Raw genomic sequence first — 19,191 nt, forward strand, 5'->3', positions numbered from 1 at the left:
TTTTAAATAAAATATACTCTCACAAAATCCCTAACGGATGCTAATTTTGAAAGAAAAAAATAGATATATTTAAGTATAATATATAAACTAAAAAACAAACTAAAATGTACTCATATAAACTACTGATAAAGCAGTTGTATTCATAATATAAGCCCAGATGATTCAGAGGTTAGGGCACTGATCTATCATCTCACTGATATTATCTCTCTTTATTCTTTAAAGCTTTATTCTTTAAAGCTTTACTTTTATAATTATCATATTCTGCCTCTAAAATCACCTTAATCTACACTGTAAAAAATCTGTAAAATTTACGGAAAAAAAACTGTTAGCTGAAGTTACAGTATAAAACCTTTTATTTTACAGAAAAATACTGTTAACTAAAATACTGTTAACTAAAAACAGTCTTAAAACAGATAAATATAGCTATTTTAGCAAACAAACTCTATTTTAACAAAAAGTTCTGTAAAATAACTATGTGGACGGTACGAGCCGGGAGCAATATTCGTACGACCTGTCGACGCTGGGATTCGAACCCGGGACACTTTATCAGGAGGAGTTCGCTCTGTCCCCTGAGCTACCGTAACTCAAAACAAATAGTATGACGAAAAACTTGAAACTGTTTTTATAGTAGAAGTCTGACTTACTGAAATAATATTTAAATGGAAAAAACTTTTAAAACTATAGTGGTCCAACCGTATAACAATAACTGGCAACTTAACTTACCCAAAAATTATATCAAAAGAAATATAATAGTCAGGTAGAATGTCCAATTTGACAATAGGTCTTATTTATAGGATGTTCTAAGTCACAAAATAATTGCTGAAAAAAAAGAACAAGTATAGAAAATAATCGTAAAATTGATTTAAAAATAGGGAGAGTTATCGTACGGTAAGCAAAACTGCTTGACAAGAACCAGAATTTGAATTAACGGTTTTAATCCGTTTATGACTAGGGTGAAAAACGAAGAAAATCTTTCTGGCAACAAAATAACTTTAAACTGTTAAATATACGGGTGAAATCTGTAAAAAGATCGGAAATTGTTTTACAGTGTACAGATAACGGATAAAAACAGAAATAATCTGTTTTTTTCTTTCTTTTAACAGTTCTTTTTTATGTGATGATTTTCTTTTGTAGAATTTACAGTTATTAATTACGAAGTACCTTCAAAGGTTTTCTGTAATTATACCCAGTAAAAACAGGCAACGTTATTAAAGATATATAGCTATTGTCATCACTCAAATTTTGCCGACTTCATAAGCGCTCATTGTTGCTAAACGTAAAAATAAAATTGTTTAGAAACAAAAACTAATTCATCAACTTGACAACACGGTAAAAATGTTTTATCAGTGAGATGCTGTTTCTTAATTGTACTCGCGGCCAACCTTACCTTTAACCATTGTTTTTACCACAATTTGTAATGTTCCGCCTCTATACAGTAGTTCACGTTAATATTTTTTATAGTCTCAGAAAAGAGCGATAACAAATGCAGATTCTGTTGTTAAAAATGGGAGAAATTGTGAAAAACTTAATTGAAAAGATCATGAAAATCCCTTAAGGAATTTCATGATCTTTTCGATTAAGTTTCTTCTAAATCGATTAAGTTCTGATTTTTAAAATTTTATCACATCTGAATGGATGTGAAAAAATTTTCTTGCTCAGTCGCATTTGCTTCTCTTTCCGTTGTTGTCGGATAACGACTTTCGTCATTCGGGTGCAGAAATGGCAGATTTGATGACCACTCTCTCTGGGGCATCATATTAGGTAAGCCAATATTGCTTCCACAGTAAGAAGGACAGATAGTACATAGGAGAGAAAGAAAGAACATCCATGCCTTATCCGGGATTTGAACCAGTGATCTCACTGACTTGAGATCAGCTCCCTGATCACCCATTTAGAACAGCTTCTTTCTGTGTAATTTCTCCTTATTTTATATGGCCAATCTAGTTTCTTTCCTTTCATTCGTTAATGATAAACAATACATTAAAAATATTTTTGCATTTGAAAAATGCCGAAAACTTCATCATACTCAATTCAAAACTTCAGTTTCATACCTCAATCATCAATATTATTTTTACAAATTTAAATATTTTAAACTTATTTCCTTCTACAAATGTTTGTAATAGACGCAGTTTAGCAAGTGTCTCTTAGAAATTGTTTTTTTTTTAAATCATGATTGGTCCATGTGATTTATATAGTGATAGGATACTTCACTATATGAAACACACGTGCACAAAAAAGCTTTTCATTCTTGTAGTTTAAAATTTTATTACAGGCTTTTTTTCAAACTTATTTCCCTATTATTGCTCTTCAATATTAAGAAATACTGAATCATTGTGCTACACTTTTGGGATTGTTATGATACGGATAATTAAAAAGCTGATGTTATGACGTGTAAATTTACTTATCATTTATCTGAAAACCTATAAAAATTCAGCTTCTAGCCTACCGGAATAAATATAAATAATGTATCAGTTTAATCAGTTAATATTTGGCTAATATTAAGTGAAAAAAGTAGTATTGAAATTAAGTATTTTCAACATAAATTATTTTTACATTTAAAAAGTTGTCAAATCTAATGATAAAAGCAATCATCTGGTGACCATTAGAAAATGATATAAACCGGCTGTCGTAACTTCTGTAGTGATTAAAGATTATATTTGCCGCTAGCATAGTTAAGATACATCTATCAACAGAATTAAATATATTGTATTGGGTAATCAAAATATACATCTCAGTAAACAATTTAGCTAAATGATACAATTCGACAGAAGTAATTATAATATACAGCTAAAAAGAAACAACAGTAAATTGATATCAAAAGTTAAAAAATTAATAAGTTCTAAATGTTTAAAAAATATGGAAAGGAAGTATATCATTAACAACATAATTTGTGTTTTTAATGATGAGGAAACTTAAATTCAGAAAAAAAACTCATGAAATACATTTATAAATAATCGAACCCATGGGCTTCTGAGCAGCAGTTTTTTGCTTTAGATAAACGGTGAAGTTCTTGTTATACTTTTGATGCTCCATCACGGAGAAAAAAATGCTGGTAGAATTAACGTATTGTACTGTAATAACATTTTTCTATTAATTTGGTAATTTTTCTGTTCATATGGTAACGATTTACCCGAAATTCCGATTTTCAAAATTACAGCTTTTACCACAAATTTAGTGAAAAATACAAAACTGTAAAGCAAACTTTACCGAATAAATTGCTTTTATGTCATGCTCTAAGGTAAAATAATGAAATTACCAAATTTTATCACAGATCCAAAATTTTATTACATATTATAAAACCACATTTTATTGTTAATTTTACCAAAATCATTATAAAAGTGCTTCGATGAATATTACCGATCTTCTTGGTGTTCCCATGGAACCAGAAACACAGTCAATTTTTTCACATTTTGGTAGTTTGGAACGCACTTTTTTTCAGAGTTGGAACAATATTTGAGGTCTCGTTCATTTATCTCTTGAAAAAACTCCAAAATCAACTGCAATTTGGTTAATTCCTTGAGCTGTTGAAGCAATAAATATAATATTTCAGGTTCGAGAAAATAATTTTGAAGAACCCAATACTTAACCCCACTGGAAACCCTATACTTAACGATGAAAGCTCATTACCTTAACTACTGCGCCATTGCAGCTGATATAATGAACATAACTGCTTTTTCAGTAGTTGAGTTATAATTGATGAGTTTATATTTTAAGGTATATTTCAAGTTAAACAGAAATAGGATTGACGTGTGCAACCTCTCTTGTCAATTTAATAATACCATTAAAGATAATGAGTGTAAATATACTCAAGTCACTTCAGCAAGTTGCTTTTTCAATCACTATTTTTATACCTCTGTTTTAGCAAAAATAAATAATTAAGCAAATAAAAATAAGAAAAGATGTTGAAACATTGTTTTTGACATTAATCTAATGATATAAAATTATAATGTACAAATTTAAAATAATTTTAAGTAGATTTCTAATTGTGAAGAATACATTATTCAAATTGAGTTATTGGCAGTAGTTAATTCCATCTTAATGATTTTAATAAAGTATTTAATAGCAGAGTATTCAAAGCAATATTCCCTTGCCCTCGTAATCTGATAATTCGAATAATTTTATATGATCATATTAGAATAGATCATGTAAATTTGAATTTGAATCTCATAATGAAATGACATTTTATATTTCAGAGGTTTAAAATTTCTTCAATAAACTTTTCTGATTTTGAGATTTCTGATCATTATTAGCTGTTGAAATCACTGTGTAACGGTTAAGGTTATAATCTTTTAGCAAATACATTCTGTAGAAGAACATCTTACTTACGTATTGATTCAAATAAATGCAAACAAAAAAGTGCAATGTTAAGAAGGATTTAATTATTTTCTCATTGTGGCAATAAGTAAATACGCTTATGAACTTTGTTTTCATTGTATGACAATTATCTGTATGCTATAATAAGTTTTTCAAATTAAAATCCCTTCTATTGGTTTACTTGGTTTCATTTGCTCCAGGCTTAAACAAATTTTTAGCGAATTAATAGTGATAGTCTGGATATTTCTGACTGATAATAAATTATAATTTTTTTAAAAAGATAAAGCAATATCAATTAAATTTTAAATTTAAATATCATTAATTGTCTGCCTGTTCCTATAAGATTCATAATTAATTATGCATCTTATTGCATCAAAGTTTTTGACTTTGATAAACGTTCTTGACCTTTGATAATTAATTATGAATACTTTTTTAAATGATAAAGCAATAAGAGTTTTATATTCAATTTCATAATAAATCTAATTTTTCAGTTTCCTTTCTTGCATTTTTTCTTTAACTTGTAAGAATTTTTTTTCGCCATTTAAACTTTTCTTTAAACTTAATTTTTTTCTTCACCATTTAAGCGTTTTCAGGTTATTAATGATAAATGTTCAATACAACAAAAAAACTTTTCCTAAAACTTTAATTTCAAGTTATTCAATTATTTTTCTTCTAAAACAAGAAAACTAAATACATTTAGTCACATTATTGTGGCATCAAATTTGCATAGTATTATGGTACAGAGTCAGTACTATGGTTCAACGCTTGGTCAAATTGCTTGAGAGTGGAAGCAATTATGTATTAGATAATCTGTAATCTTGGATATAACTGTATTAGAGAAAATTAATTATTCCTTAAAAACGTCTGCTAAATAGTTATTGCCAAATCAAATTAATTCGAGAAAGCATTGTTAATACGTAGTTATCAACATTTTAAGTGAGAATCAACTTAGAATCATAATTCAGAATATTATTCTAATGATTATTTCTTTAGTTTTGCTCAAAAAAACGAGATTTTATTCTCCTAATATTTAGAAAAAAGTTTTAATCGACCAGTTGACCATTTTTTCCAGAAACAAAAAATTCTTTGCTAAACTTGTTTTTCAATGGCTTACACCGGTGTAGCAACATAACATCTGCCAAGGTAAACATCTATATTTTTTTTTACCATGACCACAAACTCCAAGATATATAATCTTCATCTTAAAAATGGGCCCTGGAGGCTCTTGTAATCCTTCACAGAAGAATCTAGAGGAGTCAATATACGTGAAAATACACGTGAGAAAGCCTTTGAAAAGCTATCATTGGACTAACTCTTGATACAAAAACAAAGGGGCCCTTAGGAGCCCCGGGGCCACATATAAGTGTCCCCGAACATTTCGATAGACGTCCTTTTCTGTAAATTTCGAAACAAGCCAAAGAAATTCCTGAGCAACAGCATAGGAAACATGTGAGACGGGTAGCAATGGCCTCCGTCCTACGTTCAAGGCCGTTGGATATCAATTAACCAATCTTTGATTTCCCCACTCTTTTTCAGTTTAGCCGCAAATATTATAAACCGCAGTTTAATTGCACAGCTGAATCAATTGCCTCATCAAAACACTCTGAAGGCGGACAAAGGTTATCATGCAAACGGCCATCTGATCTAACAACTTCTCTACTATGACACGCTAGGAGTTTTATTATTACGTTATTATTATTCAAACTATGTTTATTATAAATTTTATGGTATTTTTTACTATGCGATCCTTAAATTTCTTTAAATACAAACGCATTTCTTATTTTGAATAGCAAATTACAGTATTGTTATTCTTAACCCTTCGTGAGGCAGAAAAATTTGAACACAAATAAGAAATAAGAATTGTGGTCATCGAATTCAAGCTCAAAATGAAGATTATTCAACATTTTAGTCATTATATTTTTCACAAATTGAAGTAGTTGATAAAAAAGAACACCTAGTTTAAGTGATAGAATCTATTTCAATTTTAATGGTTTATATTATTGTAAAAAATAAATTGGTCAATTATTAAACCACCTCCTCTGTAAGGATTAAAGATATTTACGAGGCAAAAGTATTATAAATTATAGAATTTATTTAGATCAGTTTTGTCTCATAATTATATTTTTGCAAGTATTAGACAAAATAAAGTTTGTATATTTGAGTTACGAAATTACATTTTTGTCATCAGTTTTAATTAAATTATAAAACATATTTTAATTTGGTGAGTTTTTAGCATTTTGAAATTGGGTAAATTTATTACCCAATTACGTTTTTTTCGTTTACGCTACGTTTTTTCGTTTGAAATGCTAGGAGATATTCAAGCGATACTTCTAAGTTCTATTGGAGACTTGTGATTCTAAGAAGCCCTTAAATAAATATTGTTGTAAAAGGCATACAAAAAAGCATGATTTGATCCTGATAAATTTAACATGATAAAGAATCTCATTTAATTTTAAAGAACGTATTTTCTTCTAAATTCTAGGTATGATGCAACAATCAAAATGAAATGCCTGAAAAAAAGGGCATGGGTTTTATCCTGATAAGTTTGATGTTGTGAAGTAACTAACTTAAATATAAATAACGTGTTTTCTTTAAAATTCTAAGTATGATGTAAGAAACGAAATGAAAAACATAAAAAAAGCATAATTTACATCCTGATAAGCTTTACAAATTTAAATAACTCAATTTAATCTTAAAGAACACTTTTTTAAAAAAATTTTTCAAGTGTTATGCAACAATCAAAATGAAATACCTACCAAAAAAGCATAATTTGCATTCTGATAAGTTTAACATTGTAAGGAATCTCACTTAATTTTAAAGAACGTGTTTTCCTTAAAATTCTAAGAATGATATAACAAACAAAATGAAAAACATACGAAAAAGCATAATTTACATCCTGATAAGTTTAACAAAGTAAAACAAGTCAATTTAAATTTCAAGAACATGTTTTCTTTTAAATTCTAAGTGTTATGCAACAATCAAAAGGAGATGAAATCAATTATTTCGTACTTCCTTAATGACCTCAAATTTTTTCTTGACTGCAAAGGAATCAATGGAAAAGATGTACCCGATACTCCAATAATTGTCCATCTCTACTTCGATAAATTGAATTGATATGATTTAGGTCAGGGTTTTGAAAAGGAGTCCTTATGCAGAGGGCTTTATCAAACTATGTGATTTCTTCCGGCATTTGTAATCGAGTTAAGATGAAAATTAATTATATGTTACATCATTTTTGTCCTTAAAACTTGGTGCCAGATACTTTCCTCATTTTCAAGTATTATACCCCTCAGCCAAAGAAATAGGAATAAAAAAAAGTGTCACTTTTTTTTCTTTTAAGAGATAAAGGTGGAAAACCACTGTTAAAATATTTCTCAATTTTCAAGGAATTTCTTTTTGTAAACGTAATCGACCATTTTGTAATTTCCTAAATTAATTTTTCAATATCATAAAATTGAGTGATTTTATGCCATTGAAGGTGACTTTGTACTGCCCCCAGTTTTCAGGAGTTCAAAAGTAAGCAAAGGTAGTTGTTTCAATATCTTTGTGCTTTAATATCCTTCTAAAATCAGCCCCGAACTTAGTAAATATCATTTGGGAATTTATATTTACGTTGCTATTTAATATAATTATAACCTTTACGACTTTTTGTTTCTTTTATATGTCATGATAACCAAGAATATTGCCTTTTGGAAGACTTTCTGTGATATTTTGGTTATGCATTGATGAACAATGTAAACAGTTATCATGACTGTGAAGATATACAGATTTTAAATATATTTGTTCTAGTGACGAAATGCCTATGTAGGAGATCAAGAAAAATACATAAGCCAAAATAGAAAAGGAATTAATATACAAGGAAGTAATTAAGTGTGTTATGAAGTTGCTCAGTATTGCAACAAACTGTACCCTCGGAAGATGCTTGCAGAATTCGTTGAGAGGCATCATGACCAAAGCTACCATGACTGTGAAGGTAATCAGATTTAAAAAATATTTGTTCTGGTGATAAAATGCCAATGAAGGAGATCAAGAAAAATACATTAGCCAAAATAGAAAATGAAATTATATGCAACGAAGTAATTATGTGTGTTATGCTGCTGGAATTGCTCAGTATTGCAACAAAATGTACCCTCGGAGAATGCTTGCAGAATTCGTTGAGAGGCATCATGACCACAGCTACCATAACTGATCAGATTTTAGAAATATTTGTTCGGGTGATAAAATTCCAATGAAGAAGATCAAGAAAAATACATTAGCCAAAATAGAAAATGAAATTATATGCAACGAAGTAATTATGTGTGTTATGCTGCTGGAATTGCTCAGTATTGCAACAAAATGTACCCTCGGAGAATGCTTGCAGAATTCGTTGAGAGGCATCATGACCACAGCTACCATAACTGATCAGATTTTAGAAATATTTGTTCGGGTGATAAAATTCCAATGAAGGAGATAAAACAATACATTAGCCAAAGTAGAAAATGAATTAATGAATAAAAAAGTAATTATGTGTGTAATGTTGTTGGAGTTGTTCAGTATTGCAGTAAACTGTACCCTTAGAGAATGCTTGCAGAATTCGTTGAGAGACACCAGTTTCTACTATGATTAAAGAAAGCAATGTATTATTCATAATCGGACCACCTGCTTAGTTATGGTATATGAGGAATCGAACTAAAAAAAAATTCGCACTACTAAGTAAAATATCATATACTTCATACGATGTTAATTTTAATGATTCAATGAACAATTAAATACTATAAGTAATAAAAATAATGATATTATAAGTAATAAAAACAATATTTTAACTACCCTAGTATTATATAATTAACAACTATCATATAATCAACAATAATTTTAATAGAAATTGAATGCTTGTATATAGGAATTTTGAGCTTTTCTCCCACAATAATAATGCCAGAAAAAGGTTTTAATATATTTTTAAGGGAGCGAATTAGGTAGCCTCTTGTTACTTTAGTCAAGATATGACTCTGAGCTAAAAAAAAAATGTTTGAAATTTTCCTCGCTAATTTAGGAAAAATATTAGCAAATTTATAAAATATTAAAAATGAGTAACTCCAAATAATATTAAATAATATCTTATTATTTAACAGTGAAAGAAGATTTATGGAGTAACAGATGAAAAATGGAGCAAAAATATGTTTTAATCAAGTTTTATTTTTATTAAGTTAATAATCATGATATTTAAAAATACTGATGAATTTCAAGATATAACAATACGGTATTCAAATTTATTAATTTTTTTAAGTTTAACCAGGCATATGTGAAATTCATGGTGTAAAGAGATAAATTAATTTTTTTTTCAAAATGAAAAAAGTATTTTTGAACGAAAAGGGAAGTATTCGAAAGTTTCATTTAACCAAATCATTCAATCAAGTAAACAATAAATAAATTTCTTCGCGTGGACTTCAATTTCAGCATAAAATTATTTCCATAATTAATACAATGAAAACTAGCGAGAAAATAAAATTATAGCGAATAGGTGTATTTAAATGTAGTTTCTTGCCATGGCGAGCGCTTTATTTTTTTATTCTAATCCACTCAATAATTAATAATAGAACAATGTACTATTATCTACTTTCCATAAAAATATGTGCTACATTTTACATTATTTCACAATCCAATATTCAATAGGTTTTGTTTCTTAAAAGGATTTCTGAAACTTTCAATCTTTCTAGGACCAAAAGGTGAGGATTGTTCAAGATTTATGCAATTTAAATAGGAGAATTTAAAGTCAGCGCCAACAGTTTTCCTCTTATTCCCACTTCAGTAAGCACTTTACAAATATTTCTCTCATTTCAATAATAATTTTACAAAAAAGATTCCTATATTAATACTAAGAACTACTTATTGATAAAAAGGTGAAGTAACACAGAAAAAGTTAATGTGGAGAAGTATATCATTAGAAGATCGAAATTCAATGAAATATGTTAGTCTAATGTATTGCTATGCATATTCAATAAAAAAGTGCGTTACCTTTTTCATTATTGTGCAATCCTCTATTCAATACGTATTATTGCCCTAATGGATTTATGAAAAATAAAATTTATTTTGAATTAAAAATGGAGTGTTTAAAAGATTTATACAACTCCAATATGCTTGAGTGCGCAAAAGTTTTTTTTTAATGTGGATGTTTCTTGTAATTCAATGCTTTCTTGATAACATAATTTCGCGAGTAAAGAGAAATAGTTTTTGATTTAAAGATAACTCACAAGATATGCTAAACTTCATAAATCGTTAGGAAAATTATTGTCCCTTTTATATTGTTTGAAAATTGACATTCGACTAAATATGTTAGTCTTACATTTATTATCCATATTCAATAAAAATGCTTGTTATTTTTTTCCTTCATAATGTATTGTTGTCCTAATGGACTTTTAAACAAAACAATATTTTTCATTTACAGAAATGCATTAGGGAAACGTCATTCAATTCCTTTTCATTGGCAGTGTGTTTTCATTCCTTTTCATTCCTCCAATTTTAAATAGCGTTTTACTAAACTAATATTTAACTTTTGTGTAATGACTATTTGCGAGATATTTTAATTAATCACGCACAAATATTAAATAATGAAAACATATTCAAATAAATAAAGAAACTGGAATAAACACACCACTGAGCTACATTTAAATTTAATGAAATCAATTCAGAGGTTAATCTGTCGATTTTTTTTTCTTCTTCCAAGTTCTCCCATTAGATATTGCCTATCATTTTTTATGTACATAAAATATGTAAGGCAACAGCTATGAATACCATTAGTCACGAATACAGTGACTTTCTTTATTGTTTTATTATTATTATTAAGCTCCTATTAATAACACCAATATCAGAATTCCAGCCTACTCTATTTAGCATCGAATTCTTTCTCACGCAACAATCGAGTTCCATCTAGAAAAGATTCAGAGATTAACAGTTGGCGGGGTGCTGTTTGGCGATATTGGAAGAAAGGTGACGGTAACCCTTATACCTTGCTGTCTGGTATGTATTCAAGCGAAATACTACCTGGAGGTCACTGATTCCGAAGTGCCCGAAGCTTCAGACGCAAGTAGGTCAACTGTACACGGATCTAAACAGTTTTTCTACTTCCTTCTTTGATTTTGAAACTCTTTTTCATTTGCGATACCGTCATTCATACTCATCAGCTGATTTCGTTTTGTTTGTGTCTGACTGGGACCGGAGTTTCTCATTTATATGAATTTTATTACCGATGTTGTGCTTTTATTATTATATTTTTTTTATCATTGTTTTGAAGTATTTTACAATAAAATTATGAATGAATAAAATAGCAATGCTCAGTTTATGAATTCATAGTTATACTAAGTATTATAGTTTTATATTATTATGTTTTATATTAAGTATAAATAGTTCAATAAAATGAAAACTCTTAGATTAAATGGGAAAACTTAAGGAAAAGATGTGAAAATTAAATTTGGGAAATTTGAAACTTTAGGCCAGTTGGATAAAATCTAAAACCTATATAAATTGACTGAAATTTAATAATATGTAAATTGAACTAAATTTAAAATTAAATAAATTGTAAAATTAGGTTAATTGAATTAAATTTGAAATTAAATCACTGAGATAAAATTTAGAATTAGATTATATAAATGGGATAAAATTTAAAAATAAATAATTGGGAGGAAATTTGAAGCTAGATAAATTGAGTGAAATATGAATGGAATGGAAATTTTCTTTTCATTGAAAATTACACTGGGGTACATTTTTTTCTGTTTCATGAGTTTTTTTGAGAGATACTTTTGTATCGCTGATTTCAAATCTGGAATCGGTTTTCCTCTCGAATTTCAATATTTTTTAAAATGATATTTTTAGTCTATTTTTGCCGAAATGTACAAGTCTAAAAACTTTATATATAACTGGAGATAGCATGATGTTGCGACAAGCATCATCACAATTGAAACTGCATAGAAATCCATGCTCGGAAATCTCGTCATACGCCGCTAGGGACACTTCCATATTATGATCTGCTTCTTTGTGTGTTTCTGAACAGGTCATGATAGGTAAGTGCCGCTAGCCGCATTTGACAACATTTCAAGGCTTTGGTTTCAGTGTAGTTATGATTTTGATAATGTGCCCTAATTCTCCTAGAAGATTGTCGCTTTAGAAGAACTTTTACGCGACCTCCAGTATTATATAAAAATTTTTAAACGAGTGCATTTTCGCCAAAATATAGATTAAAAATGTCATTTAAAAAAGTCTGAAGCTTTAGGAACAAAATTAATTTCAGGTTTGAAATCCCCACATCTGAATTAGGCAATATCAAGTATTTGCATAAATGAAACAAAAAATTTGTTATCCAATGTTAACAATTGAAGTGCATAATCTCTTATTTGATATTTGCCAGAAACTATGGTAACTCTCTTATTTATGTATTGAAAAGTTTTGAAGTAATCTTAATTTTGTTGAATGAGCTACAGGAAAAATATTTCTATTGGCAGAGAATTCAGAAAACATTCGCCAAACATTTTAAACTTGAAAAACAGTTTAATAATTAAAAAGAAGCATACGCATCATAATACCACTTTATGTAGTTAATTAAATTTAAATGAGAAGTAGAGGCTCTTAATCTCTTCATTTTAGTGGCAAACCACTTATTTTCTTTCTAACTTGGTCTGTATAAGTTCTGGTTCCTCAAAAATTGCGAATAAATCTATGATGTCAATTTAAGAGCTTATGGCTACTTGAAAAGAAAGATGAAAAAAAATACTAAATTGATTAATGTATATGAAGTCATAGTATGAAAAAAACGGAGTTGAGGAAACAAAATATCTTTTTTCACTTAGTCTCAATTAGTTATCCTTCATAATTATTATTTTTGCAAATATTTCATAATAAATTTATTATTTATATTTAATTTACACCTTTGAAAAATTAGTTGTTTGAAATACCATGTAACAAGTAGTTGAACAAGTAGTTAATTAAGAAAAAATTTATTGACTAACTTCAAATATTCACAAACTATTTACTTTTCGAATTTTCATTCCGTTAAATAACCGTCAGCAGTAAGTCCATCCAATTAGCCGTAAAGTTTACGGTTTCTTACCCTTACGGTTTTGAAATTGTTTACAACTAGTATGGTTAAAAAACATACAAAACTTTACAGTTTTTTTAATTATTTACCACTAGCATGGTTTCAAAACCGTTAAAAAGAAAACAATGGAGCTAGGCTTTTCACAAATGTAATGGGCACTGAATGGGGTTGAGTTGCGTTTTATCAAATGAAACATGGAATGTGGTTTAATCAGTTTATGTGTTTGTTTTACCTATTAGTAGTTGGGAACTTATAGACTTTTTTGTGTTAAGTAGCCTTATGGTGTTGCAATTTAAGCGTGAATGAGAGCATCGTATTCTATAGCTCTGGGTCAGTATCATATATCATATCATATATCATATCATATATCATATCATATATCATATCATATATCATATCATATATCATATCATATATCATATCATATATCATATCATATATCATATCATATATCATATCATATATCATATCATATATCATATCATATATCATATCATATATCATATCATATATCATATCATATATCATATCATATATCATATCATATCAATGCTGGGACCCGAACCCGTTCTGTCAGACATGAGATGCACAGATTTGCTCTCTCGGCAGTAATAAGTAGCCAACAGCATGGAATTAAGTGATTTCATTAGGTGGGTTAGTTGGATTGATAAATTTGATAAAATTCTCGTTGTTAAATCGTAACAACCAGACTGTTATTAGGTTAAAGCTGTTTTTATCTTAGTTAACAGTTTGAGTACCATCTTGTTCATGGTTATTAGACTGTTATGTTTGAATATGGTAAAATAAATAAATACATTCTTATTTAACTATTTTTTCGAGAAGTTTCTAACAGTGTACTTTCTTAGGAAGCATCTATAAAGAATCTTATCCTACAAAAATATAGAAGACCTATATTCCTTAAATCTATTATTAGCAATTTTATTATCAAAATATTTTTTGTGCGAACAATAAGAATCTGATCGAAATCAAAAAATAATTTGGTTTTTGTATAAAATTTCATTCTTTTGGGGAAGAAATGAGGATAATTTTACGATTTTAATATCCTTGTTTCTGCGAAAGAAGTTTCGAATTATTCTCTGTTACGATTTCTTTTTCAGAATAGTCCACAATTCACAGGCAAACTATTTTATAGTTTATCAAGGTTAGATTGCTTCATATTCCGTAATGAATAATAATACTATTCTTAATTGTGTAAGAAAAATCTTATTTACATTCAGTATAATAACGAGGAAGTAACTGACATTTATTGAAGATTATCATCAATAATAGTATAATTTAAAAATCTCATTAAAATATAATAAGACATAGAGCGAATTAATTAATAAAACTTGATAACTTAATTGCGTCCAACTTATTATTATCATTTTTACAACTGCGTCACGGAACAGTAAATTAGTGATCCCATGATATAAGGGTTGAAATATAATAAATTGAAGTTTAAGACCTTCAAAATTTTCCTTTAACTTGCATGGTTAAAAGAACATATAAATGATTTGGAAAACTAAATAGTTTTAATACACCCTAATTAAGGTGATACTTTAAGCAAGAGGTTCCCTAAATGACCAGGTGTAACTTTTAAATGAAGTTTACTAAATTTAATAATTACACTATTTCTTTATTTAATAATATTCTTAAATAAAGACTTCTTTATTTTTACTAATAAGAAGAATAAAAGTTTTCTAATAAAAGGAAGCTTAATTTCTAAGTGATATAATAATAAGTGAGGAACTGACTAGATGAATGTTCCAAATTACATGTCAGAGAATTTGAGCAAATTATCTTTAAATATTTTTCGTTGGCAAGAGGAAATAAGAATGGTAGACAAGATTCCAAAATGCAAAATCTGTGAAAGTCATTTAAAATGCCTACCGATGTAACGTTTTCACTCTTGGTGTTTAAATTTTTGGTCAAATAAGAGGTTTTTATAGTTACTGGTCCACTATGTTTTGTCAGAAATAAAGGTAACTTTCTTCCATCTTAAAATGCTGAAAGGATGTCACTTTTCATCTACTGTAATCTCCGAAGCTTAAAGACTTGTCAAAATAAATTTATCTTGAATAGTTAAATAGAACTAAAATAAGATCTTTCTCGAAAATCTCAATTTTCTGCAAAAATGTCATTTAAGATTTTCTTTTGAAAAGCAAAATAAATTTCTGTTATATAGTATAATAAGATTATAACAAGATTTTTTAACAAAAAATCTAATTTTTTTTTTTACAAAAATGTCTTGTAAGTTCTTCTTTTCCCGAGTAAAATTAATATATGTTACGCAGCAAATGAAACTAAAATAAATTTTCCTTGCGAAATATCTCACATTTTTCTTTTACAAAAATGTCAATTAAAACATTCTTAAACTATGCAAGACAAATTACTCTTACGCAGCAAAATAAGAGAGAAATGTTAGCATTTTCCAAAAGTCTTCATTTTTTTAAAACAATTTTTCTCATAAACCATCCTTTGATAAGCAAAATTAATTAATTTTGCGCTTAAGTAAAAAAAAAAAAAAAATTCTTTTCTTAATTTTCATTTATGGCAAAAAAATAAGCCACTGAAAACCTTCTTCCAATTGGGTACGATCTTCATTTTATAATGCTCCTGAACCGCTAATAAAATTAATACCGGTAATTTTAGCAGCTTAATCAAAAGAGAGCAGAGCATTAAATAAAAATAAAAGAAGCATGTTAACACAAAAATTTTCATGTATAGTAACCCTTAAAATTCCCTCCAATTTAACCACTTCCCTGATTATCCCGAGTTAACTCGGGTATGTATATATTGCAAATATTTATTATCCCGAGAAAACTCGGGTATGTATATATTGCAAATATTTATTATCCCGAGAAAACTCGGGTATGTATATATTGCAAATATTTATTATCCCGAGAAAACTCGGGTATGTATATATTGCAAATATTTATTATCCCGAGAAAACTCGGGTATGTATATATTGCAAATATTTATTATCCCGAGAAAACTCGGGTATGTATATATTGCAAATATTTATTATCCCGAGAAAACTCGGGTATGTATATATTGCAAATATTTATTATCCCGAGAAAACTCGGGTATGTATATATTGCAAATATTTATTATCCCGAGAAAACTCGGGTATGTATATATTGCAAATATTTATTATCCCGAGAAAACTCGGGTATGTATATATTGCAAATATTTATTATCCCGAGAAAACTCGGGTATGTATATATTGCAAATATTTATTATCCCGAGAAAACTCATGTATGTATACGAGGGTTGCTATTTATATTTCTGGCCTAATAATGAAAAAACAGGCATGTAGGATCGAAATTGGTTTTATTGTTTTTCAAAATATTCTCCATGATGATCAATACACTTTTGCATGCGTTTGAACCAAATTTCAAAGCACTTTTTCCAGTCCGATTGATGTAACTCCAAAACATGCGTTTTGAATGCATCAACCGCTTCTTCGGGGGTCGAAATCGTTGTCCACGTAATTTATTTTTGATGTGTGGGAATAAGAAGAAGTCATTGGGTGCCAAATCAGGGCTGGAAGGCGGATGACCCATCAGTTCGATCTTTCGCTACGTCAGAAATGCCTTTGTTTGAGTCGATGTGTGAGAGCTCGCATTGTCATGATGAAGAATGATTCGCCTGTTCTTCTGCTTTTTTCGAATTTCACCGATGACTTCTGACAAACAAATGGTCGTGTACCATTCAGAATTGACCGTCCTACGTTGCTCTAACGCCACTGTTGCCACATGACCGTTAATGCCGAAGAAACAGACAATCATTTGTTTCGATGTGCTTCTCCCTCGAACAACTTTTGTTGGTTTGGCCTCGTCTTGGAAGACCCATACAGTTGATTGCTGTTTTGGTTCCGGCTCATATGCATAGATCCATGATTCGTCACCTGTGTAGATATTATACACAGCCTTTGATGTACCTTGAACGTATTTTTCCAACATTTCCTTGCACCAATCGACACGAGCCTTTTTTTGAGCGTTTGTCAGATTATGCGGGATCCAACGCGAACAAATTTTTTTTAAGCTCAAATGTTCATGCAATATTTTATTGATGCTAGTCATACTAATGTCCAAAGACGCCTCTATCTCACGGTATGTCACATGACGATCTTGCTTTATCAGTTCACGCACAGCATCGATCTTTTCTGGCACAACAACGGATTTTGGACGACCTGCACGGGATTCGTCCTGGATCGAACATCGACCACGATTAAATTCGTTATACCAATTTTTTACAGTGCTGTAGGATGGCGCTTTATCGCTGAATAAGGAATTAAGTTCATCGAAGCACTCTTGTCTTGACAATCCACGTCGAAAGTTATGAAAAATAATGGCATGAAAATGGTCACGATTCAATTCCATTTTTTGAAGGAGAAGAACTTTTCAATTTACTGTCAACAACACAAATGAAGCTATAATGGTAAATCATCTGCTGAATTTATGTTTAAAAATATCAAACTTTCGATTAAAATCGTCAGCGGTCGCCTAGCAACACTTACTGTTGCCAAGGCCATAAATATAAATAGCAATTCTCGTATATTGCAAATATTTATTATCCCGAGAAAACTCGGGTATGTATAGATTGCAAATATTTATTATCCCGAGAAAACTCGGGTATGTATATATTGCAAATATTTATTATCCCGAGATAACTCGGGCAAACTAGCAGAATTTGTCAGTACGTTTTGTTTTATCACGTTTTTACTTGGCCGGAGCAATAATAATAATAATAATAATAATCTGCTGTGATTGGAAGCTTGCCAACTTTTCTTTGGGAGTCTTGCTGTTCTGTGACTGCACGTGTTTTATGCGATTGTATGATTGCTGAATTTACGTAGAATCAAAGAGTAAAAAAATGCGTATCTCTTCACTGGCTTTTGGAAAGCATGGCTTTGTGTTGTTCCTTGTTTTAAAAACTATCATACGAAGACTAATATTTACCTTTTTTCATTTACCCATGGTAATCCGGCACGATAAACTGATAGCAAATTACATGTTTTTTACGCATAAAAAAAATTAAATTTCAACTAAAACTTGAGTATTATGTTATGTTTTAGTTCTTTGCATTTATTAATAAGATAAAAAAAATATGCTGATTGTTTGAAATTTTTTTAAATTAGTAAGAAAAGCGTTTGAAGTTCTTTTATGTATGTCACATAAAAAAAACTTACGTTGTTAAAAATACATGCAAGTAAACAGAACTATGTCTCTATGCAGTGAAACAACATTCCACCCGAAAAATCAATACCGCAGCGACCAATATGTCACTGTGAAATATTGAGACCTGATTTAAAAGCTTATTCATCAATGATTCTCTTCCCCGGAACGTTATATCCTGTCCGAGCCTGACAGAGTGATTAAAAAGAAAGAAGAAAAGAAATGAAAAATGAAACTAATTTCATTGAAAACGAAACTGGAAGGAACAAGTCACGTCCAGTTAGAGAAGGAAGAAGAGCTTTTTGAAATTAGAGGACACAGATAAATCAGGTTTAAAGAAAGAGGAAATTGTGTTAAAATGAGATGGCAACAAAGGACACTAAAAAAAAGTTTTTCAATCACATAAACTTTGATATTTTGTGTTGATATACAGAAATATGAGAAAATGTGTTTTTTGATAGTAATGAGTTAAATTAGAGGGCACAACCTGAAGACTAGAAAAATAAATTATTTCTCCTTCTTCCCTTCTTTTTCTTCTCTTTTCATTATTATTATTATATTATTACTTTTTTACATAATTTGATAACGTAAGTCCTCATACACATTTAAGTACATTAGTTTAATCTAATTACC

Source organism: Parasteatoda tepidariorum, chromosome 2, assembly GCF_982258835.1.
Source record: "Parasteatoda tepidariorum strain Cologne lab strain chromosome 2, Ptep-v5.0, whole genome shotgun sequence".
NCBI lineage: Eukaryota > Metazoa > Arthropoda > Arachnida > Araneae > Theridiidae > Parasteatoda > Parasteatoda tepidariorum.